The sequence below is a fragment of the Microtus pennsylvanicus genome, chromosome 1 (assembly GCF_037038515.1).
Source record: "Microtus pennsylvanicus isolate mMicPen1 chromosome 1, mMicPen1.hap1, whole genome shotgun sequence".
Classification (NCBI taxonomy): domain Eukaryota; kingdom Metazoa; phylum Chordata; class Mammalia; order Rodentia; family Cricetidae; genus Microtus; species Microtus pennsylvanicus.
The window spans coordinates 112231845-112245764 of NC_134579.1; the positions used below are offsets into that span (position 1 = coordinate 112231845).

General features: G+C 54.7%; 1 protein-coding gene across 13 annotated transcripts in view; it reads left to right on the forward strand.

The window, feature by feature from the left end:
- The first annotated feature begins 3176 nt into the window (after positions 1-3176).
- The window catches only part of Ncor2 (nuclear receptor corepressor 2), a 155466-nt gene continuing 144722 nt past the window's right edge, over positions 3177-13920 (forward strand). For 11 of the 13 annotated variants that reach the window (XM_075978557.1, XM_075978566.1, XM_075978546.1 and 8 more), the window contains exon 1: positions 3177-3310. The gene's annotated coding sequence lies outside the window, so the exon portion shown is untranslated. Of the gene's footprint in view, positions 3311-3436; positions 3608-9220; positions 9238-13920 lie in introns of those variants that run through there. The other 2 variants (XM_075978338.1, XM_075978348.1) reach the window with 2 other exon arrangements.

Below are 13920 nucleotides of genomic sequence, written 5' to 3' on the forward strand. Positions count from 1 at the left end.
CACTCTGCTGAAGCTGGCTGCTTTCAGACAGGAGGTTGAAGAAGGACTTTTGAAGGGGATGGTACCAGAGGGTAGGGCTGAAGATGGTTGGCTGAGAGACAGCCATATACAAATGACCTTCAGTAATTTGCCAAGCACTTAAGGAGAAATGACAGAATGATTAGAAGGTAGAAATGGATTTATTTGTTTAGGTTTTTGTTATTAGGTTGTTGGGTATTGAAGGTAGAACTTAACACATGCTGAACAGCACTCTACCACTGAGCTACAAGCACTCTTTTATTTATTTTATTTTACTTTTTTTGAGACAGGGTTTCTCGTAGCTTTGGAGCCTGTTCTGGAACTCGCTCTTGTAGACCAGGCTGGCCTCGAATACATAGACATCCACTTGCCTCTGCTTCAGGAGTGCTGGGGTTAAAGGCGTGTGCAACCACCGCCCGACTGATCTACAAGCACTCTTATTGAGCTACAAGTACTTTATAACTGAGTTATGTCCCCAGTCCTCTTCTATTTCTAATTTAGGACAGTTTCCCTGATTGGCCTTAAATTGACTCTGTAGCCTAGGCTGCCTGCTTACTACTTGTGATCACCACTAAGTATCTGGGGGGACAGGTGTGTACCACCAGGCCAGGTTGTCACTTGGATTCATTTATTTTACTTAAAAAAATTATTTTGCCGTGTGGTGGTGGCGCATGTTTTTAATCTCAGTACTCGGGAGGCAGAGGCAGGCAGATCTCTGTGGTTTCAAGACTAGCCTGGTCTACAGAGCGAATGCCAGGACAGGTTCCGAAGCTACAGAGAAACCCTGTCTCGAAAAACCAAAAATAAAATTATGTTATGTGTACTTTTGCCTGCATGTATGTGTGCACCAGGGGTGTGCCTGGTTCCTGCAGAGGCCAGAGGGTTTGTTGGGTCATCTGAACTTGAGTTGCAGATGGTTGAGTCACCATGGGGTGCCGGGAATTGAACCTGGGTCACTCAGAGGGAGCATCCAGTGCTCTTGACCTCTGAGCCATCTCTCCCTACTTTGTAATTTGTTTTGAGACAAGGTCTCTTGGATTCAAGGCTCCAAGCTGGGTTTGAACCTTACTATTTGGCGCAAGATGACATTAAACTCCTGAGTCCTGGGATTGCAGGCATGCACCATCATGCCTTGTGTACGCAGTGCTTCACCTGAAACCCAGGAAGGCAGCATCATGCTAGGCGAGTGTTCTAACCACTGGGCCACAGCAGCAGCCCCTTCCTCTTGTGTTCATGAGGCATCAGTAGGCAGGATATACCGCAGAATATCCTTGAGCCACTTCTGAAATCCAGGCTCTTCAGGCACTGCTTGAAGCTGCCTTCCTATCAACTGCCCTTATTTCCCCACCCCCAAGTGCCCAGTAGCACACAGGGTGGGGCGTCATGAGGGAAGTAGCTGTCGGGGTGCCAGGGTGTAGGGATGGGGTGGGTTCAGCTCAGCTGAGGTTTCTTGCTGCCAGCATGTCTCTCTAGAGCCTGTGTGGGAGCACCCATTGGGAATTTGTGGCTGGGGCATTTGGGCAGGGCAGGATTTGTTTCTCAGACTTGGGCCTACTATTAGGTCATGGGGAATCAACAGGAGACTCAGCCAGGCCTTTGGAATGAAGCTTCAGAGTCACCATGGAGTGTGTCTGACCTTCCCTGTGGCTCAGTAGGACAGGGCTTCACAGTTTATAGCAGTAGACGGTGGCAAGAAGCCACCAGTCGTCCCCTTGAGGGCTGTGCCCTCCTCTGGCCTCAGCGGCTTTGCCTTACAGAGATGTGGGTGGAGAAGCTGCTCCAGGGCTCCTGGTGAGGCTTCCCTAAGACTCTGGGGCCTAAGAGAGAAACCTGAACGGTTGCAAATGAGGGAGTGTCCCCAGATGACTCCAGGGGACCGGTAGGAAGGTTGGAGTGGGAGGGCTAGCCTTGTCTCTTCCCTCTCCCTGGCAGATTCAACCGGCCTTCTGCAGCTCTGGTTTTGGGCTTTTACACTGTCAGCTAGACAGGGCCGCCAGAGTGGGTGAAACAAGATGGGCGTGTGCCCCTGACCTATGACTCCTGTTCCAAAGGGCACCCGCCCACTCATACACTTCCTTTTTTTCCCACTCTTAGACTCGGTTCCCCTTCACCATTTACCCCCCACCCCCCGCCCTCGCCCCTATTCAAAGCTCAGGGGTAGAGAGGGAACCCTTTGCATGGGTGCAGGAACCCCAGCACCCCTGAGGAAGAGGCCCCTGACCTGGCAACCACACTCCCGCCGCAGCCATTCCCCAGCTCCCAAGAGGCTCTCTCTTCGGCAGAACCGAATCTGCTGAGACTTCACTCCAAAAAAGGAAAGTTAAATTGAAAAAAAATTTCAAACTCTCCAACGCGTCTAGGGAAAGCAGAAGAGGAGGGAGGAGGCGGCTGCAGGGCTGGGCTCCCTTGCCGCCTGGCTGCTGTTGAGATCAGAGGCTGAGAGGGCCCACTGTGTTGTGTGTGTGTGTCAGTGAGCCCCTGAAGCTAGTGGGCAAGTTCCTACTGGGGTCGAATGGTCCTGGCTGTGTGTCCAAGGGTGGGCCACAGGCTCAGAGCGCAGCCTATGCAGGCGTCCTAGAAAATTACCTATGGGTGTTGACTCTTGGACGTGATGAGCCCTGGTAACAGGGCACCGCACCGAGACCCGCGTGCTGTGAACTAGCGTTGGTCTCTCCAGGATCTCATATGCTAGTCATTAAACCTGTTCGCCACTGGCTGGGGTTCGCGGAGCGTTCCCCATGGGCTGATCTCCGAGGCGAGGCCCAGCGCGTCGTTGAGCATCTGCACGCGTCTCTGAGGGCTCCATGGGTGGCCTTCCCCGGGGCGTCGTCTCCGCATCCCCTGGACACTCCTGAGTTATAATTTAATAGCTGAAACGCGATTCCCGTGAAGTCTCTGGGGTTCGCGGAGCGGGAGGGGGCGGGGAGCCGCTTGCTCCGCCTTCCTCCGGCCAGAAACGCTGCTGCCGTGCGCGCAGCGGGGTGCGCAGGCCTGGAAGGCGTGCACACGGGCCCTTTAAGGCGGCTTGGGCGGGCCTTCACGAGGTCCCGCCCCTCGCCCCGCCCCCTAGCCGCCAGGAGCGGAGCCGCGGGCAGCGCAGGCCGGGCCACATCCCCGTCCCCGCGCCAGCCGCCCGCGCCCGCCATGCGCGCCCCGCAGCGGCCCGCGCGCCCGGGCCCCGCGTCGTAGCGCGGCGGGCGGAGACCGCAGGCTCCCTGCCTGGGCCCGCCGCGTCCTCGAGCCCGATCGGCGCTGCCGCCCGGCTCCAGCGCCCGGTGCCGCCGCCGGCGAGGTGAGTCGGGCCGAGTGCGCGGAGGGTGGCGGGGAGCGGGTGGCTTCCGGGCCGGGGCGGCGCACGCGGCGGAGTTGGCGCCCCCGAGGGGACAGGCGGCGCGGCGGGGCGCGCGCGGGGGCGCGGGAACTTCGGGAACTCCCGGGACCTTGCAGGGCGGTGCAGGCCGCGACCCGGGCACCCGGGACCCTGCGGGATGGAACAGGCCAGGACTCGGGGACCCTGCCGGGTGGAGCAGGCCGAGAACCGGGGACCCTGCGGGATGGAACAGGCCAAGAACCGGGGACCCACCAGGCGGTACAGACCGGGACCCGGATACCTTTGGGGTGGCGCAGCCTGAGGACCTGGGGATCCTGTGGGGTGGCACAGCCTGAGGACTGGAGAGCCCTGCAAGGAGGTGCAGGCCGGGACCCAGGACCCTCTTGGATGAAGCAGGCCAGGACCCCAGTACTCTTCTGGGGTGGTACAAGCCAGGACCTGGGGACCTTCTGAGATGGCATAGGCTAAGACCCGGAGACCCTGCAGGGAGGTGCAGGCCTGGACTTGGGAACCTTCACGGGTGGGTCAGGTCAGGAACCGGGGACTCTGCGGGCAATTTAGGCCAGGACCCCAATACTCTCCGGTCTGTCGAAGGCCATGCCCAGGGGACCCTGCAGAGTGGCGCAGCCTGAGGACTGACTGATGGACCTTTTGGTGTGGAGCAGGCGGGGACCCGTGGACCCTCTGTTGTGGCGCAGCCTGAGGACTCTGATTCTCAGGGTGGCTGGCGCAGTCCAAAGATTTGGGGCCCCTCCCGGGCAGCTTGCCTGGGGGATTTGGGGATGGCGCATCCTGGGGACCCGAGGATCCTGTGGGCGGCCGCGCCCCCTCCCCCTCCGGTGACGCGGCGCCGCCTCCTGTTCCCTCCCCTTGGCGGTGCGGATACTTCGGATGCCACTAGTTTGGGAAGTTACAGATCCGAGCCTAGCGGGGAGGCCCGGAGCCCCAGCGCCCCCCGGACGCGCGTGGGAAGCGGCCTCCCCTCCCGACCTTGCGGGAGGAGAGCGAAGCGGGCGTCCAGACGGGCGGTCCCGGAGGCCCCCGTGAGCTGGGGGCGCCAAGCAGCGACGGCTGCAAAATCTTTACATTGTAGCTTTATTCGCGCAGCCAGGTCCACCCGCCGGCGTGCGCGCGCCCTCCCCGAGTGTCTGGTGCAGGCAGCGGGGGCGGATCCGTTCGATCTTAGCCTCCTCCCTTCCTCCCCTTCTCCCCTCCCCACTCCCCCGTTGGTGAGAACTGGTTTTATTACGATTTTTCCCCATCCTTGCAGATTTGATGGAGGGATGTGTGAGGGAGGAGGGAGAAGTGTGAGGCAGTGTTGGGGGCTCTGTGGGCAGTGTTAGGGTGGCCTTGACTTTGTCCTTTTGAATCCTGCTCTGGTCCCTGCGGCTGCTTTGATGAAAGGGGCTCTGAGGCCAGGAGCGTGGGGGGGGCATCTCAGGCCACTGCTGGGGACTTCGTGGGTGGCCCCTTTTTTTTTTTTGAATTGTTGAGGAGCGGGCAGAATAGTCGGAGCCTGAGGCGAGCTTGAGGTGGCCTGAGACCTTAGCATTCTTGCTGGGTCTGCCACTCAGCCTGTTGGTTCGAATCTTAGATGGTGGCTCTGATGGGGGCAGATGACTTCACCTGTCTGTGTTTTCCGTCTTCTGCAGAGTGAGGGTGAAAAAAATCAGTTCCCAGGTCTGTGAGAGGGTCCTTGGGTAGGTTACTATGACTACTGTTATTTCCGGATTGTCATCCTTGCTCTGTTTGTAGTCAAGATTGGGGAAACCCATGGGGGAGTGTCCGCCTCACCTTTGGGAGCTGGGAGGGTCTGATGGAGGAGGCCCGCAGGATGGAGGAGCCCTACAGGATGGAGAAGGGCCAGGCCTCAGCCCATTGAACACAGGCAAACACGGAGTTGGCAGCTAGCTGAGCTGCGGAGTGGTGGAGGGGGTAGTGAGGGCATTTCGGGTACTGCCTAGCTTCCCTGCATTCCTGCCATGGCCCTGCTTGGAAATTTACCGCTGTTACCTTGGGGTGCCTGGGGAGCCTGCGGTGTTCAGGTCCAGATATGGGGGTGGGAGTGAGTGTCCAGACCTGGCCTCTTCCCACGGAGCTATTACGCTTACCCAGGAATCAATACTATTGATAAACCCATGTCCGTGGTAATGTGGCTGTCAGGCCCTGGTGAGGGATGGAGACCCCGCCTGGGGCTGTGCCCCTCCCCCCCCTTAGTGAAGGCTCATGGCTTAATCCCTTCTTTTCTCCCAGTGAATACTCCCGTGGCCTCCCAAAGGTTTCCTAGCTCTGCAAACAGGAACTGAGCTGCCACACAACTGGATGTGGGATTGTTCTGGGCCAGCAGGTGCTGCGACTCCACATCCCCTTCTCCACAGGGACCCTGGAGTTCTGGCTGGAAATGGACCGGTTGTTTTTAGCTGGGTCCCACCCAAAGCTGCTGGTGGGGAACCTGGTGCTATCTTCCGAGATGGGGGCGGCACCCTCTCACCACCCGGTTAGACCGGAGATTGATCCAGCTGGCATTCACGAGCTATATCAGTAGCGGCTGGAGCTGTTTTTTTTTTTTTTTTAACCTCTGTATGCCGTTTTTCCCTACTCGGTTTCCTGTTCGTGTCTACAATACCATATAGCAGCCTCCCCAGGTGATACCTTGGGGACAGTTCCCTGCAAGGGTGGCAGCTTGCAGGAGCTGGTGATTCCTGTTTAAGGTGCTGGGGGATAACAGTGTTTGCTTGCGTGTGTGTGTGTGTGTGTGTGTGTGTGTGTGTGTGTGTGTCTGTGAGCTGAGACAACTGTCTGGGGAGGGCAGGGCTACACAAAGCCAGGCGGGGAAGGTAGTTCAGAAGATCTGCCTCCCTGGGGAGGAGAAGCAGCTTGGGAAGGAAGGGCCAGGTGAACCTCCTTATAGGAGGCTGATCAGAAATCCACTTTCTGTTGTGTCAGGTGAATTCTCTTCTCTGAACTGATAGCTTTGCAATTGCAGTAGCAAAATGGTGACATCCAGCAAGCGCTTACTGTGTGTGCCAGCATTTAGAAATTGTTTTTGTGTGTGCACCAGACATGAATCTTCTGGAACATTCTGAGGTGGGCTTGGCCTGTGGGAACGTAACTGTCCTATTTTATAGATGGTGTCACAGAGGCCCAGAGAGGTTTGACGCCTGGCCTTGGAAGTGGGAACTAACACCTGGACTGTTCACAGGTCATGTAGGACACAGCCTTGGCCTTGGCCAGCTGCAGGGAGGATGGCAGCAGGAACCGACCTTTCTCATGAGGTGGCACCTGCTGATCTTTGCAGGGCTGTGGGAGGAGGGCAGCTTGGAGACTGGGAACTCGTTCTCCCAGGGTTTGGAGAGGGGGCGGTGCCAGCGGCAGGCTGGCATTTCTTTGAAGTCTCATTTTATCTCAAACATTCATGCAAATTTTTGGCATCTGCCTTGGCGACAGTGCTGTGTTTATTTTGAAATGAAAACAGGGGTTTGAATTATTTAGCATGGTGTCTAACAGGGCATGAAGCTGCAAGGGGGAGCCCTGTATCCTGCCTGGAGTGCTCAGCTCTTGTGGGTGTCTCCCTGGGGAATCTGCCTGTGGACATAACCGTGCTGGCAGAGGTCCTGCTCCTGAGAGTGCCACAGGTCAGAGGGTGCAGTTGCCTGAGGTCACAGGGGAACTGTGAACGCGTGGTGGTGGTGGTGGTGAGTGAAGTCACCTCCATCACTATGGTAGAGCAGGTGCTCCACACTGTCCTGCCCTTGGGCCCCTGGCTAGTCACGATCTTCTGGTTCATAGATGCAGAAAGGATCATGGAAGCACAGCAGGGGATAGGCTGCCTGATCCGCTTTGACTAAGCTGCTGGTTGACTTAGCATTGTAAAACTTCCAACTAGTGGTGCGCCAGGCTGGTGCCTATGGAACGTGTAGTTCTCATCTGTCTCCTTGGAACCTTGCCCTCCCCCACCAGCGGAAACTAGCCGGGATTGCAGAGGCCGAGGTTTGGTGCTCAGCACTGCAACGGCACAGTCTGTTTGGCCCTGGGGAGGTTACTTAACCTCTCTGAGCCTGATAGTTTGTTCCTCTGTAAAATGGAGCTACCACCATCCTTTCTACTGCTGCTGCCACTGCTGCTGGGGTCTTAATATCGTGAGGATCATACAAGACGGCACGTGGCTTCGGATCTGCTGTCACTGAATGTAGCTTCCCCATTTGAGAGCGAAGACTTAATTTGTCATGGGGATTCATGTTCTTTGTACTTGCTGTTTGGTTGGACAGGATGCATTTTGTCATCTTTTTTCCTTGTTTGTTTGCTTATTTATTGTAGTTCTAGGGTTGAACCCATGGGCTCCCGTGTGCCAGGCAAGTATTTATACCATTGAGCTGCACCCCCAGTCTGGACTCCTCCCTCCTGAAGCTGGGAAGGCTCCTCTTGTGTCTGGCTGGCCTAGTGTCTTCCCTTGACCCCAGGTTGGGGCTTGTGGCCCTCTGGAGACTCAGGGCTCCTCCCCTTTCCCTGGTTGGTGACTCTTGGCTCAGCTGCTTCTCTGCTCTCTGAGCTGAGGTTTCCCCTCCCACCTGTAATCAACCTGCTGGGGAGATCAATAGCAGCTTGGGGGACTGGAGAGTGCTGTGGAGATGAGGGTAGGAATGGTACCTTCTGGTATATCTGGGGGTTTCCCCCTCCCTCTGTAGTAATCCTGATGGTTGGGATACCTTAGGGGTGTTTTGGAAAGACCATATCGTGACTTCCTGTGTTTCCCTTTGTGTCCAGAGCACCAAGCTACGGAGCAGGCGGCTTTATTTTAGTTCACTTAAACAGCTTTGGTGACTGTCTGGTTGCCCTGTGCACAGTGGCCACTGGGGTGGAGCTGGATGTAGGAGCAAGGTTGGCACCAAGTATCTCATTCCCCAACCCATGTTCTGCCAGCTTTCTGTGTTCCATGCTGTCCTGAATCCTGAAGATCTGCCTGTCCTATGCGTGGCTCAGTGTTCCCCTGTTCTCAGCCTCCTTCCTACGGCCTGGGTACCCACGTTACGGCCTACTTTTCTCACCAGTCTCTGGCGCTGGAAAGTTAGTAGTGGTGGGGATGTTCTAGAGCAGTGGTCTCCACCTTCCTAACGCTGCAGCCCTTTAATATAGCTCCTCATGTGGTGGGGACCCCAACCGTAACATTATTTTCATTGCTACTTCATAACTGTAATTTTGCTACTATTATGAATCATAATGTAAAGATCTGTGTTTTCAGGTGGTCTTCAGCAACCCCTATGAAGGAGTCGTATGACCTCTAAAGGGTCAGACCCACAGGTTGAGAACCACTGTTCTGTTGTGTCTTCTGCTTCTGAGCCTTTGTAGTGAGATTGGTACCACCCAGGAAAGGAATGATTATAATTTTGTTCTTGGTTTGTAGTCCTCAGGATTGAAGCCAGGTCCTTGTGTAGCTAGGTAAGTTCTCAGTCAACTGTGCCACATCCTGCTTCTCTTTGCCTTTTTATTTATGGAACAGACTCGTAAAGTTGCCCAGACTGATCTTGAACTTGGAGTCCTCCTGCCTCCACCTCCAGAGTAGCTGAGAAGACAGGCTCTACTGAACTTAACCGTTAATAATGAGAGAAGCAAGAAACTGGTGGGCCAGGGAGCCCTAGGCCCAGGTAATATGGCTGGAGTGCCAGGAATTCCTGAAGCAGGTGTGCAGGAAGGCTCTGCCAAGTCAAGGTCCCAACACCCTTCCGCTTCCCCTTTCCCAGGCTCAGCAGGCAGCTGGAGTGAACCATGCTTAGGTGGCTCTGTCTTTATGCACTGGATGGCACACGGTGATGCGTGATGCGGTGGTTGCTGACCCAGCCGGGACCCTGGTGTGCTATTTCCTCTGGTCCTCTGGGGAGGACCTGCCTCCTGTAAGTGAGACTTTCTTTGCTATGAAATAATATGGCAAAGACTCTTTTCTTTCTCTCTTTTTTTTTGGGTGGGGGTGGCACAGGGTCTATCTTAGTGCTCTGTTGCAGTGAAGAGACAACATGACCAAGGCAGCCCTCATGAAAGTGTTTAATTGGGGGCTTGCTTATAGTTTCCGAAGTTTAGTTCAGGATCATCATGGTGGGAAGCAGACAGGAATGGAACTGGAGCAGTAGACTAGAGCTTTGTATCCAGATCCGTAGGCAGCAGGCAGAGAGAGAGAGAGAGAGAGAGAGAGAGAGAGAGAGAGAGAGAGAGAGAGAGGGAGGGAGGAAGGAGACAGACGCCTACACCACACAGACACACAGAGACAGAGAGACACACACAAACAGATAGGGTCTGGTGTGGGCTTGGAAGTTTCAAAGCTGACTCCCAGTGACATATTTTTCTACAACAAGGTCACACCTCCTACCTTCCCAGTTCCACTCACTGGGGACCAAACATTCAAACCTTTGAGTCTGTGGGTGCTGTCGTCATTCACACCACCAGAGTCTCACTCATCTGTAGCCCAGGCTGGCCTGGGACTCGCATCTCAGCCTTGTGAGTGCTAGGACGACAGGCGTGTGTCATCACAGCTGGCTGCCACATGTTTGCACACAGCTCTGGCTCACTTAGGCTGGTGGCTGATGCTGCCTTTTGTGTATTTGTCAAAAGAGAAAAGAAAAAGCTCCAAGAAGTTGTGTTTTGTAAACTGCGGAAGTTTCTGGGCTTCATCGAAAAGCACTCTTCTTTTTTTTTTTTTTTTTTGGTTTTTCGAGACAGGGTTTCTCTGTGGCTTTGGAGCCTATCCTGGAACTAGCTCTGTAGACCAGGCTGGTCTCGAACTCACAGAGATCCGCCTGCCTCTGCCTCCCTAGTGCTGGGATTAAAGGCCTGCGCCACCATCGCCAGGCGAAAAGCACTCTTATAAAAGGAGCCGCGGGGGCCTATGGGGAGAACGATGGCAGTGGGGAGTGTGGGGTGGCTACCTACTGCTGACAGCTCTCCGGGGTTCCATTCCTGAGGCAGTCACACTGGGTTGTGCAGGCTGGCGGAGCACCAGCCACTTTCCTGTGTGTCCCTGGTGACACATTGTATGTGTGACCCTCTTGCATACTGGTTGTCTGTCATTCCTGGTCCTTACTGGTCTGTGTTCTGGCATACTTAGTACAAGGGTACCACCCGCTGCTTGGTGCTCTGGGTGCCTGGGCTGGTGTGACGGCTGCACGATCCCCATCCTCTCCAAGACCAGGTTTCACTGTGTTGCCTTGTTGTCCTGGAACAAGGAACTCATGGTGTAGACCAGGCCGACCTTGAACTCAGAGGTCTGACTACCTCTCCCTTCTGAGCTCTGGGATTAAAGGCTTGCAATTATTATTATTATTATTAAATGATTCTGTGAAGTGCAGCTTTTGGGTGGGGTCCATAAATACTTGTTTGACCCCCAACTCTGAAAGGCTGGTCTACACAGCTAGAACAGTGTGTTGGGGAGTCCTTTGACTTCTTTGTACTTCGACCCCTTTGACTTTTTTGCATTTGAGGACATAGGCCCTGGACAGGGTCTAGAAGTCATATTGAATGTTTCCAAGACTCCTGCTTCTTGCTTGGGTCCTAGACCAGTCACCTGGGCTGGTAGTGGTACCTGACAGTTGTAATCAGTGGGGAAATGAGGAGGTCACTGGCTTTGCGCCCGTTCCATTCGCTTCTTAACTACTTGTGTGGAGTGCTGAGCAGTTTCTGGGTGACTTGATGGTTTTCAGAATTCTCACCCGTTTTTAACCCACTGTTTCCTCTTGACTTTGGTGGCTTGGGAGCTCCCACACAGCTCTGCAAGCCTGCCTTTAGTAGCATGAGTCTGTGTTTGGGTTTTTCATCCATATCTCCCTGAGTCCAGATTCCTTTGTCTTGGCTTCCAGCATTGATTTTATCTTATCGTGGGGATTCCTAAGAATTGCCTCAGTGCTGAGGTCCAGGAGGAAGGTGCTAAGTGGGGTGTCTATAAAAACCTGTCTCCTGAGTGCGGTGGGGGTGAGGGTGTTCTTTCCACCAATGTTCCCTCAGGGAAACTGAGGCTGACTGGGGTGTGGCTTAGCAAGTTAAACTCTGAGCAAGTACCTTTGGGTGCCTTGGGGGTTTGACAGAGTGACTTTTTTTTTCTTTTTGGGTTTTGGTTTTTTTCTTTCTTTTTTTTAATTTATGGTTTTGGTTTTTCAAGACAGGGTTTCTCTGTAGCTTTGGAGTCTGTCCTGGAACTAGCTCTTGTAGACCACAGAAATCCGCCTGCTTCTGCCTCCCAAGTGCTGGGATTAAAGGCATGCGCCACCACCACCTGTCTGGTGATAGAGTAAGAATGTATCCTGGGGTGGTATGTCACCTATTGGTGCCCAGGGACCCTGGGGTACTGCCCCAGACGCTTTCAGGTGCCTACCGTTTCCTCTGACCTACCTGTGTGGCACTGTATTGGGAAGGGAGATGGTTGAGAGCCCCAGGTGTGGCTGGAGCTGGGATTGGGCCTGGGACTGGTGTGGGGCTGTCTGCTAGGGGGAATGCAGCATCCGGGTGCTCTGGGGTCAGTCTTTCCTGGTTTGGGTGGGTTCCAGGGCCAGTCTCTTTTGGGAAAGTAGTCTTGGGGTCAGTCTTTACTGGCCTGAGTGGCCTCCAGGGTTAATTGTTCCTTGGCAGGTGGCCCTCAGGGTCAGTCTCTGTTGTGCAGGTGTCCTTAGGATCGTCTATGTTCCCCACCCCCACCCCCATGGCCAGTTGTCCCCGGGCTGGTGACTGGGCTCCCCTCTGCCTTTGGGTGCACTTGGTATTCTGTGACTTTGGACCCTTGAGGAAATCTGCTCAAGCCCAGGTGTGGACAGGCTGCTGTGGACTTAGAGCAAAGTGGGGACCTTGCAGGGTGCGAAGGGGTGAAAGGAACCAGGGAGCTCTTACCCCACAGGCGTGACCCAGCTGCTCCAAGCTCATGAGCTGGGGTACATGCTCCTATTGCCGTCTTCAGCAGGGTCTCAGCATCCCAGGATCTAAGTTGACGAAGGGGGAGTCAGGGACCCCCTTACAGTCTGGGCTTCTGCTCTTAGTGTAGGACTCAGGTAGCGTCCCTGAGGTCCTTTCATTATTAGCCCTGAAGCCTGCTGTCACTTCCTAGCTCAGAGCCCTTCTTGAGGCAAGTGGAGGGATGTGAGGGGACCCCACAGGTGCCCTCTACCTCCTGAATATGTCTCACTTACTGCATTAGAGGTCTATTCTCCTGCCCACCCTTGTAGGAAGATCCCACATTCCAGTGCTGGTGGATGGGGGCAGGGCTGGAGTTTTCTTTGGTCTTGTCTGTGGATGTTCTCTTTTGGGAACTTTAAGGCCTAAGTCTCAGAGCCAGGCCTAGAGATGTCTCTGGCCCCTCTGTCTTCATGCTGGTCTCTGCAGTGCCTACTGAGCCACTCTGAGACAATCCCCAGTATCTCCATGCTTGACACCGGCTACCAAGATCAGCGTGCTGGGGGAGGCTAAGCTGGCCACGAGGTTGAAGAGGTGTTGTTATTCTTGGAGACCCTCAGGCCCTAGAGGTTTGCCCTTGGCCAGCTGAGCCTCTCTGTAAGCACAGTGGCTCCTGGGTGGTCCCTATTGCAACTTGGGAGGCTGAGGTTGTGGCCTCAGTCTGCCTGGCCCACCTTTCCTAGCTTTCTGTCCCCATCTATTTTCTATTCATGGACCGTTTCCTGGCCTGGGTTCACCAGTGTCTCCTCCTACTCAAGTTCTCCTTTGGAGAACCCTAGGATGTGACCTTTAGTGTCAAGAGTCAGCGTGGACATCAGTATTTAGGGTGACACTATACCGCAGGGCGGTGTCCCCTGAATGCAGCATGGTGTCCTCTTAGGAGGGGCTGACATGAAGGCATGTGGACAGAAGATGGGAAAGAGAAGGAGGCAGGGCTGTGTGGGACTGCAGACTCCTGGGAACATGGAAGGTGAAGGATGAGTTTCCCTGGGATTCCCAGAAGGACCAGCCCTGCTCTTGATTTTGGCCGTCTGGCTCCCACAACAGAGAATTGTGAGCACCTGGGGACTGCTCCTTTCTCTACTCACTCTGGGAAGTGGATTGCTTCTCAGCAGTCGCTCCAGCCATCCACGCCATAGGTGCCGTTAAAACCTCAGTCAGCTGGGTACGGCGGTGCGTGCTGGGAATCTGTGCACTGGAATGCCGATGCAGAAGGATCACAGATTCAGGGCCTGTCACCATGACTGGTTGAGGTGGCTCAGCAGGTAAAGGTGCTTGTTTTAACAAGTCTGGTGACCTGAGTTTGATCCCTGGAACCCATGTAAATGTAGAAGGAGAGAATTGACTTTTTAGGCTTTACATGCTATGGCCCATGCTCCCTATACATGAGCACACACAGACAGAAAAACAATAACTCAGGCGTTGTCAGTACCGTGCTCACTGCACAGACAGGAGGACTTGAGTTCAGTCCCCAGAACCCATGTAAAGTTGGCATAGACATGTGAGCGTCTAATCCTGTGGTCCTCAACCTGTGGTTCTCAACCACCCTTAGACAGGGCTCGCCTATCCGATATCCTGCATTCATTACGATTCATAACAGTAGCAAAATTATAGTTATTGAAATAGCAACGAAATAATTTTATGGTTGG